Raw genomic sequence first — 9,697 nt, 5'->3', positions numbered from 1 at the left:
CTACATAGCAACTTCTGAGAAACCGCATTAAAACACCTTTTTCGGTATAACCTCAGATCAACGGTTTTCAATATGAGGCACAGAACTATTTAGAAATTCTCTCTACGTAAATACTGTACACCATAGCCCATCATGGTTTGCTCACTAAGCAGTCTCTTAGAAACTGTATGTGACCCCAGAAAACGACTGCTCCCAGGAAGGATCCCAATATGAAAAAACATTCATTAAACTTTGCAAAATGCTAGCTAGTTTATGTATTATTCTCCTCCCTCCACCCCAATTTATATATTTTTCATAAGGAAACTTGATCAGGAAGAGAAAGATAGATGTCCAAAGATGTGTGACAACCGATGCCAATGAAACATAACAGAATCCAAGCCTTGCACATTCTACATATAAAATTTTACTTTTCTTCCAGGCAAAATATTGAAGCTAACAGTGACTGGGAGAATCAAACTGAACTAATATTTTTGAACAGCTGTCTAAATGCAAACTTTAAATTATGTTTTTCTGTGGTTCAAGAAATCAGTACAGCTTGTTCAGAGCTTTTCTCCTGCATTTTTCTTTAAACCTTTGAAAAAGTGCACCTACTGTCTTGAAGAAAGCATTAACAAGTGAAAATAAAGACAATTTCAAAAAATCTTGTCAACCTCCCTAAAATAACCAGATAGTTTTTAATCTCTTTGATAATCATGTTTTTAGATAAAACACATTTTATAAGGTACAGAGAAAAAATCCTTCATATAGACATAGGAAGCAGTATGAGAGATACAACAGATGAGATGCAACATCCATTGGCAAAACACAAAAATATTTGTACTTCACCAAGTTTCTTATGTACACACACTGCAATTCTTCAGAGAGGTATAATAATATTTACTTACAATAAATTTTATTAAAACAAATTATTAAGCAACATTAATTCAAAAACTTGTGATCATGTAAATTAGAAGAAAGTAGTGATAAAACAAGGATATGCATGCCAAAATATAGATGGATTGAATGAAAAGCAGACTTGTCTGTGCTAATTAACGTGACAATTCAAGGCATTTGATATGGAAAACCAAAATGCAGCATAAAAAGATCTATTCATTCTAACTAAAACAGTATGCAAAAAAATTACAATGAGTTAACGAGTGAAAAAACAAACATCCTCTCCTATCCAAATCTGAGCACTGAATGAAGACTGAATGGAGGTGTTTTCTTTGTTTGGGTTTCTTCTCCATGTTTGATCAGAAATCACCAAAGGGTGCTAAAGTGACAGTTACTCAATGACTTCAAAGCGTAAGTAGGACTGAAAACTGAAATGCTAACAGGGAGGCTGCATTTAGGCTATGGTAAATAAGGTGACCCAGTAATGTATTCTCCAATGACATGGAACAGATCTGTGTTGTCTAATGGATTTTATTATCTGTTTTAACCATTAGGTGTTTTTGTGGTTTGTTTTTTTGGGTTTGGTTTCCCCCCCCCCCCCCCCCCCCCCCCCATGGATATGAACAGAGAGTCCAACTTCATTTTTTCTTTCATGAATCATTAAGACACTTTGGTCTTCTGGTCACCAAGTAGGAGACAGTATCTACTTATTTATATATGAACATTCATATGTATAACAGAATTCAACTCATCAAATTGGTAAAGGAAATCATTTTTTAAGTAGTGTTTGGGAAAAAAGGAGATAGAAGGATGCATGACTGGATTTACTAGAATCTAGTGGAAGGGCAGAGCTGCAGTGAGGCAGACCTGTTGTTTCAGTTCATCAAAACATCTCTGCCAAAGCTTTAAAAGTTTAGAATCAAACTTAATCACACCACTAATTGTTCATCTACCAGGTACAGTACATACATCTTTGTAAAAACAAAACATGATAAAGAACACTGCTGTCTTAGACTGGCTGAATGTTGGTGCACATCTAAATGCTTATGCTTCCACATAAATCTGCTAATACAAACTTGCATTTAACAGGGATTCAAATGGAATACACCAACAACAGAGCTAAAAATGGAACAAAAGATATCTGTTAATTTATCATAGTAAGACCCAAGGAACTTAGCTAATTTCAGAAGATATTTTTGAGTGTCATACATATCCAGAATTAAAAGATACATCTCTGCTGTTCCTAGGGACTTTGTACATACAAATTGGATTATTGGATGCTAGAGGATATTTATTCTGCAACAAATCTCCAGTGAAAAAAAAAAATGTTTAAACTTCATTCATTCTTCAGCTTAGTCCAAAAACACCAGTGACAAGTTTCACCCTAAAAATTCTGTAGCCATGTAGTTATCCTGAAGGATGCAGGAGAATCATTATATGAACTTGTGAAATCTGTGGATTGCAGAGGACGTCGTGCAGTTCTGAGGAAGTCACAATGGCTTTTATGTATGGAACTCAGTGACATGGTCTAATGATTTGGGTATTTTTTCTTCATGGCTGTGCTTAACTTTTGTTAAGACTTACATATAGGAGTTTAGCTTGACGAACGTATCAGCTATGCCACGTAAGAATAAAGATCCTCATTTTGTAGTCACTATAGCCATAGTTTCTGACTCTCAAATACTACCTGTCTAAACTACCTCAAGTCACACACAGAACAGGATCTTTAAGGAAAGATGGGCTTGAACAGACAGGAAAAATACATTCTATTGGATCTACTACATAATGCATTTTATTATATTTGCTGGATGTCATGAAGTTGGAAAAAGCAGATGAACTTGCAAGTCCCCACCCTTTGTAGGTCCTTCAAGAAGCAACAATAACCCAGCTAAATATATTTAAAAATTGCAAAAGTGGGCAAGGATTTACTATATTTCTACCAACTTAAAAAAGCTTTAGTGCAGACACCACCCCGGAAGACGCTGGTAGAGATTTAGTGACAAGAGTGCCATCTACTGAGTGAAGCTCTATGCTTCCTGAAGCACGTAGGCTTTCCTCCGAGCTCTGCAACTCAAGAATACAGCCTAACCCTATGTCATTTCATGACCACAACACAAGGTGGCTAGTCTCTGGATGGCACATCCTACTTAATTAGGATATACAGCCATCTTAATATTAGAAGTCTTGTTAATAGCTTTTGGAAAATTGCATTAGTCTAATTTTTCCAGATGAGAGCATAATTGTTGGCCTAAAAAAGAAAAGTCAGTGAAAAAAAGATTACGGAGCCAGGTTGTCAAATGTGGTTATTAATATAATACTCATTCCCTATTGCTTGTAGCAGCCACTGGTTTAAGTGACACATGCAACATTTTTCAAAACAGTGATACAACAGTTCATTCTGTAACACAGCTTCTTGCAGATAGCTGCCTCATCAGGCTTGCAAGGTAATCGACTATTTTTCATACTTAAAAATGCAAAAAAATCTTTCAAACTGTATGAAGAAGTATTAAGCTCTTCATGGGCTAGATGTGTTGCCACTGATCTCTTTCAGTGAAGTATAATACTGACTATTCTTAATTAATGAGGATACAGCTAGAAGTGATCCATAAAGAAAATTTTAAATTGGACAAGTGGCAACAAATGTTTTCAGCTTTTGGCTTGGTACAAAATGGGGAACAACCTGACTAAGCAGCAATAGTAAAAAATATTTGTAAGAATTACAATCATTCATTACTGAACAAAATAACACTATGGCAAAAACGGTAATTCTTATGTTAATTCAAAGGAATTCTGTATCTGGGACTAAGGCGGCAGTCTACTAGTAGAAGACGCCTGTCTATTTGTCACTTATAAAACCCACAGCTACAAACCCACAGAAAAACTAGAATCCTGAAGAGCAATCAAAATGCTAAAGGCTTCAGAAAGCATAAATTATGAGGAAAGGTTAAAGGAATGAAGTTTATTTAAAAAAAAAAAAAAAAAAAGTAGAGTAAGAACATGGGATATCCTAGTAGAGCAAAAGATTCACTGAAAGATTTAGAAAATTTTAGGCATAATGTCTGGACAGACATTTTAAGCATATTCAACTCTGTCTCAATGCAAAAAATTCATCAAGATCTTGAACATCTCTTCTGCTCTTACCTATATGTAAGCACTGAAATGGAAATCTAGGAATCTTTCAATTCTGTAGTGTCACTGTGAGCGATCATTCATCTTACAGAACCCAAGATGAAATAAATGTTTGAGATGCACTTAGTAGGTGGAGCTAGCTGGCTTCAGAGAAAAAAATAATTAAAAAAATCAGGTTCTCACTGGCTTGACAGCACTGGGACTACAATGCTTCCTTGTAGGTATCCCTAATATCTACTGTATCAGAATTTAAGAGTGGTGTTTCTTGTTTTACAAATGTTTTATGAAAACAAGTATCTGTTACTGATCTTCTGCTAAGGAAATTTTAGTTCAAAGTATAAAATAAGAAATAAGGCTATGTTATTTTCTCATATATTTTGTTACAACACACTGAACCTAATTCCTCAAGGCATGTAAACATATGCTTAAAGTAGGTGGACAACCCAATGAAGAGACTATTTCCTCACCCAAAAATTAGTCAGCGCCCTACAGGCTAGTGCTCACTAAACATATTTGATATTGGCTGTCCGCAACTGTATACTACAAGTGCGTGTTTGCGTGTCTGCACACGTAGGGAGGAAGAGAGGGCAGAAGCTTCAGGAGGGAAGAGAGGAATTCCCAAAAGGGAATTATGACTTGGTTGGGAGGTACACTAACTCCTGCAGCCAAGGAAAAGTCCTAACTCCCCTAGTCAAGAACAGCCTATATATCTAATATAACTCAGCTGCAATAGGGACTAAAGAAGCAGCTGGCTAACTCTGCTTGGCACTGCCCCCTCTCCTCTTCCTTTCCCATCATTTCTGCTTCTTGATCAGAGTTGCAACGTTGTATGGTCCAGTACAAAGTTACGGCTTCTCTGGCTAGACAGATCTAGACACCTAAGACTGCTAGAATCACTGCAAAAACCCAAAAGGTTGTGGTACTGTACAACAGCTGCCCTCCAACAGTCTCCCTGCACTACTTAAGCTGATAGCATGTTTACCCTGATTATGTAGACATTCTGGGCTGAGTGTCAGCGACCTCATTTATGACTCTTCTGGGTAGATACAAAACTGTAAGGGCATGCACCCACAAAGCAGGCAGAATGTCTGGGCTCCAGAGATTCAACTCTCCAGCTTGTTGCACGCTGAGTGGTGAATACACATATAAAATCTGAATCTGGAGCATTACAGATCAGTGGCTCAGAGACCTCGTGACCCAGAGAATCACAGTTCCTTCTCTCTCTTTTCCATCTGAAAATATAATTACTGCAGCCTTTGAAGAGGTTGAGCTTAGGAACACGGGACTGCAAGGGACCACTGAAAGGGTGACTACATTCAGTTCCACCCTTATTGCCAGCAACCAAGTGATAGCAAGATATCTTGCTCAGGAAGATTGACAGAACGTGTCAATCATGGCACTACAAATACAAAATTTTTCCTATAATCTGTAACAATCAAACTGTAGTAAAATGAAAAAAACATAGCCATAAAATTCACATGCAAACAAGAAAGAAAACCAAAAGCATAACCAATATTTTAGGCTCCTGCAATAATGGAAAGTTATATAAAGAAATAAGTTGCAAATGATCCTACAGAGGAAGCCCATATCACACAGGAAAAGCAAAACAAGATACAACACTTCAGATCTTATCTGGGAATGCAATCCCTTCTGCCCTCATCTTTAGTTTAAGGTTAAGCAGGACCCACCCGTTAAGCACTTCAGGATTTCAATTACAATGACACTGCTTAATCACCTAACACTTTGCCTGTGTGCAGCCAGTACTTTACCAGAAGACGAAAAATTATGTTAAAAAGCTAATTCACAAGCCATAGAGGAGAGAAAATGATTCTCACTGACTTTAATGGAAACAAAAAAAGGTCCTGAAGCACGGCAGTAAACCTTTATTTCCCAGCTTCAGAAACTGTTTTGTTGTACAATCCCATCAATAAATACAGCAATTGACATCTAAAAATATCTTAGATCCCTTATTCCCTCCTGTGCTTGCTTGGCTTTTCTAGAATTTCACCCCTCATTACTGCTTAAGAACCTTTTTATAGTGCCTCATCTAAATTTATAGATTACCAACATGTATCTTCACTTTGTTCTCTTGAAGCATAACACATCATCTTTCTTGCCTTTGTAACTAACTCCTTGTAATTGGTGGCAAATATCAAAATCCACAAAATGGATGGCTCTCCCCCCCCACTTGCTTGGCTGTAAGAAGATCCGTATGATTCATTAAAGGGGATATACTCCCTTTTGACTTACGTAATCAATAAAACATGACTTAGATCAGCAGGTTTATGGTATTATTTCATTGCCTTAAGACATGTGCTCATTTTCCCTTTTGCAACCATAAAAACATGAACTGAAATGGTAAAATTCATTTAATTCATATTCTTAGGGTGAAAAGCTCGTTTGGTGACATTCAGCGCGAGGAGGGGTTTCATTTTCTGAGGGCTTATAGGCTCCACTATAGCAACTGTTGTGAATCTCAGCTGATACCTGAATTAAATTACATTTAACTCTAAGTCATTCTGAGTAATTTGTTACTAATAGTGAGTTTAACAGCTATTCATGTAAATCATTGTGAAAGCCTTTAAATTACTGGATTTATTCAAGTCTTTAGATTCTTTTTCAATATTAAAACCAAAATGGATTATAATCTGTTTATCCTCTTTGCCGAGGCGCCTGCAGAACAAGAAAAATAAAGTCAGTCATTTCTGTGTGAAACACATAGTGCACGATGCTCCTATCAATGGTATAAAAATATGTAAGTGAATCCATGTTTCGAGCACAATATGAAGTAGTGAAACAGGAAACTGCAATTTTTGAGTCGAGTGTATTACCTAAGAAAACACTTTAAGCATCTTCTGGAGCTTTTACTCTCCAGGAAAAGAACTTAGCATGTAAGTTTCAGTGATGTGGAAAATGTTATAGCTTCAAGGTAAAGAAAACTCAAACAAACATATGAAGGTTAAAAAAAGGTTACGAGGGCTGTGTATGTAAAACATTGTGTTGCATACTTGATAACCCCATGGATAGGCACCTGAGTATTTGCACCTTATCTCACAGGCAAGAACAATAAAAACAAAGTGATTTTAACATATTATTACAAAGCCAGAGAAAATACACTTCTTTGGGGTAAGAAGGGCTACCCATAGACAGCTAATTTACAGTCATTCAAAAACCTAGACATCCAGCATGTGTATGTACCATGTGACACCATAAAACTTAGAACTCGGCAAAGATTTATTCATCTGCTTTGGTATGTGCCCAGATAGCAGGTTAAATTAATTAAAAAACGTACATGAAGTTAACTGTGTTCTTCAGACTTTGCAGGATTCAAATCTACTTGCATGATTACATCTCAGTAACCCAAGATCACCCTTCTCAATAAGCAGACATCAGGTTCGTAGGCATATAGTTAACTACTGGTTTTCATGGTTACTGTACCTCCACCACAGTATGCTTCCCACAATTCAAAAGTTATTAAAATAAAGTCCTCATCATTTGAAACAGGCTTAAAATAAATAATTAAAAGAAAGTAGCAAATAAAAAAATAAATCAATTGCACAATTCTCAATCTCAACTTTTCCCTCCTTCTTAAAAAAAACCCACCCAAATACTACTGCTGAGATGTTTGAGACAAATATTTAAGACAGGTCGAATAAAACCTAGATCAGCATTTTCACTTACTTGTGCGTCTAGAAAACTATGGCCCACCATGAATTGAAAGTTCTGCTTGGACTTTCATCCCATTTCATTGTTAGTAGGAAGACTTAGTCACGCTGAATAAACCTAAACATTTGTCTGTATTGGGAAGATTTTCCTCTGTTTGAATGTAGCTTTGAAGCATCAAGTAAGCTAACATTATATTGATTATTACTGATAAGCCAGAGCAGAGCAAAGCAAATTGAGGTCATCCACATGTCAGGTAACCTGACTGTCTTGAAATGTGCACAGTAAGATGTGTAACACAGACCACTTAACCCTAAGAAGGTTCATCTTGTGTATTATGCTTTAATTTTGTGGGGTTTTTTCATAAAGGTTGTCTTTAGGATTTATTTCCACTTTAAATACTCAAAAGTTTTGCATGAGCCTTATGTTTTCTGAGATGAACTGGTGGTTTACATGCTAAAAAGAGTAAGTATCTCCCCGTTTGAGGAAGGTGGAAGAGGTGGAGTTGTGATCAAAATATTTCGCTTTTCTCTAATTAGAACAATGAATTAAGGTACCTGACTGATGTAGCTTTTTCTTATTAACAAGTACAGGTGTCACTATGCCAGCAAATACAATTAAAGACAGACTTTTTTAGAATATTTGATAATTAGAAAGTAGATAAATCCACCTCAGGTACAACTGCCGTACAACCTCATTACTTACCCTCTTGAAATTTTTGCCACAACAGCATACATTCCTACAGCAGAAACACATTCTTTCTTAGAACAGCAGAATATTACTATTATAAGTATTGAAATTACTATAATGAATTTTTTTTTTCCTTTTAACAGATTAACACTTTTTTGGACATACTGTGTTTAGGATTTGAACTTTCTTTTGATTCTAGCTATGCTCCCATCTAAATGAACTACTAAGGAAACTAACACATTTGCTGTCTGAAGCAAAGTTGGAACATTGACTTGTTGCACAGTGTTTACTGCAGAAACAAAACAGCTGTGGGCATTCTTAACACTCACATTGTAAGGCTACAAGGAAAAATTTGATCTGGAAGCACAGGACCCATTTTTTCAATTCTATGCAAGAGCTAACAGATGCATGCCATGACTACACATGACGTTTTTAAAAGACATTTAAGGCACTGCGCACAGTCTTTTTCCTAGCCTCCACAGGCAGAGCCTAAGCAGCATTATCAAACATAATCATTAAAAAATGTGACAAGTTAAAAAAAAAACAGAAAACCAACCCAAAACTCAAAAAACTTTGTTTGAAAGTAAAGTTTTATTATTAAAAAGGTAAAGGCCAAGGATGTTTTATTTGTCTTCTTATTTCCAAGACAGGAGGAGGTATGAGGACTTTGTATTTGTCACAAATGTAGGGCGAGGGTTCATACAAGGGATAGGTTTTGAGGGTAGGCGAGATGCGTAGGGGGGCTAAATTAAAAATCAAATATGACTGTATGACACCTACAGTTAGGGCTTTAAAAACCACCACTAACTTGCTAAAATAGTGAAGTATTGCCAATTCAAATGAAGGTACTGTCAGAAAAAAAAAGAATTGCTGAGAGGCCTACCTACAGACAAAAGAGAGGACTTCCCTTATGCGAAGCCGCAGCTAACCACTGCCTTCACACAGAACTGCAAAGCAGTAGAAATCTTCAAGCCCGTATGTCACCTTGGGAGCCTGATACAGCTCTTTTCATGCCTGCTTCTGCAACTTGTATGTCAACGATCTTGATGCCCAACGGCGAGTTACCTGCATGAAAAAATAAGAAAGGGAAGACTGATGAGAAAAGTTACCTCCTCCCCTCACAACTGCCCAGTCAAAATCGGATGGTGTGTCCGCGCAGGAAGATTTTGCTTCGCCTCAAGAACACCGGCTTGTTTCTTGAACTTGAGAATTTCTTGAACGTTTCAGAAGAAAGAAAAGCCACCCATAACAATTAACATCTCTCAGCAACCCTTGAGAGATGGGCTTACACACCATTACTTTACTCCTTCCTCACGGTTTTACACAGATTTGCGCCTCTTTG

The 9,697-nt window shown here is 36.8% G+C and overlaps 1 protein-coding gene across 1 annotated transcript in view; it reads right to left on the bottom strand.

Moving 5' to 3' along the window:
• The window catches only part of STS (steroid sulfatase (microsomal), isozyme S), a 119,769-nt gene extending 110,387 nt beyond the window's left edge, over window positions 1–9,382 (bottom strand). Inside the window, exon 1 of the mRNA XM_009333383.1 lies at window positions 9,340–9,382. The gene's annotated coding sequence lies outside the window, so the exon portion shown is untranslated. The remainder of the gene's footprint in view (window positions 1–9,339) is intronic.
• Between the last annotated feature and the right edge of the window lie 315 nt (window positions 9,383–9,697).

This window comes from Pygoscelis adeliae, unplaced genomic scaffold, assembly GCF_000699105.1.
Source record: "Pygoscelis adeliae isolate BGI_AS28 unplaced genomic scaffold, ASM69910v1 Scaffold69, whole genome shotgun sequence".
Lineage (NCBI taxonomy): Eukaryota > Metazoa > Chordata > Aves > Sphenisciformes > Spheniscidae > Pygoscelis > Pygoscelis adeliae.
The sequence above is the reverse complement of the archived record's forward strand: the minus strand, read 5'-3'. Positions and strand labels throughout refer to the sequence as shown.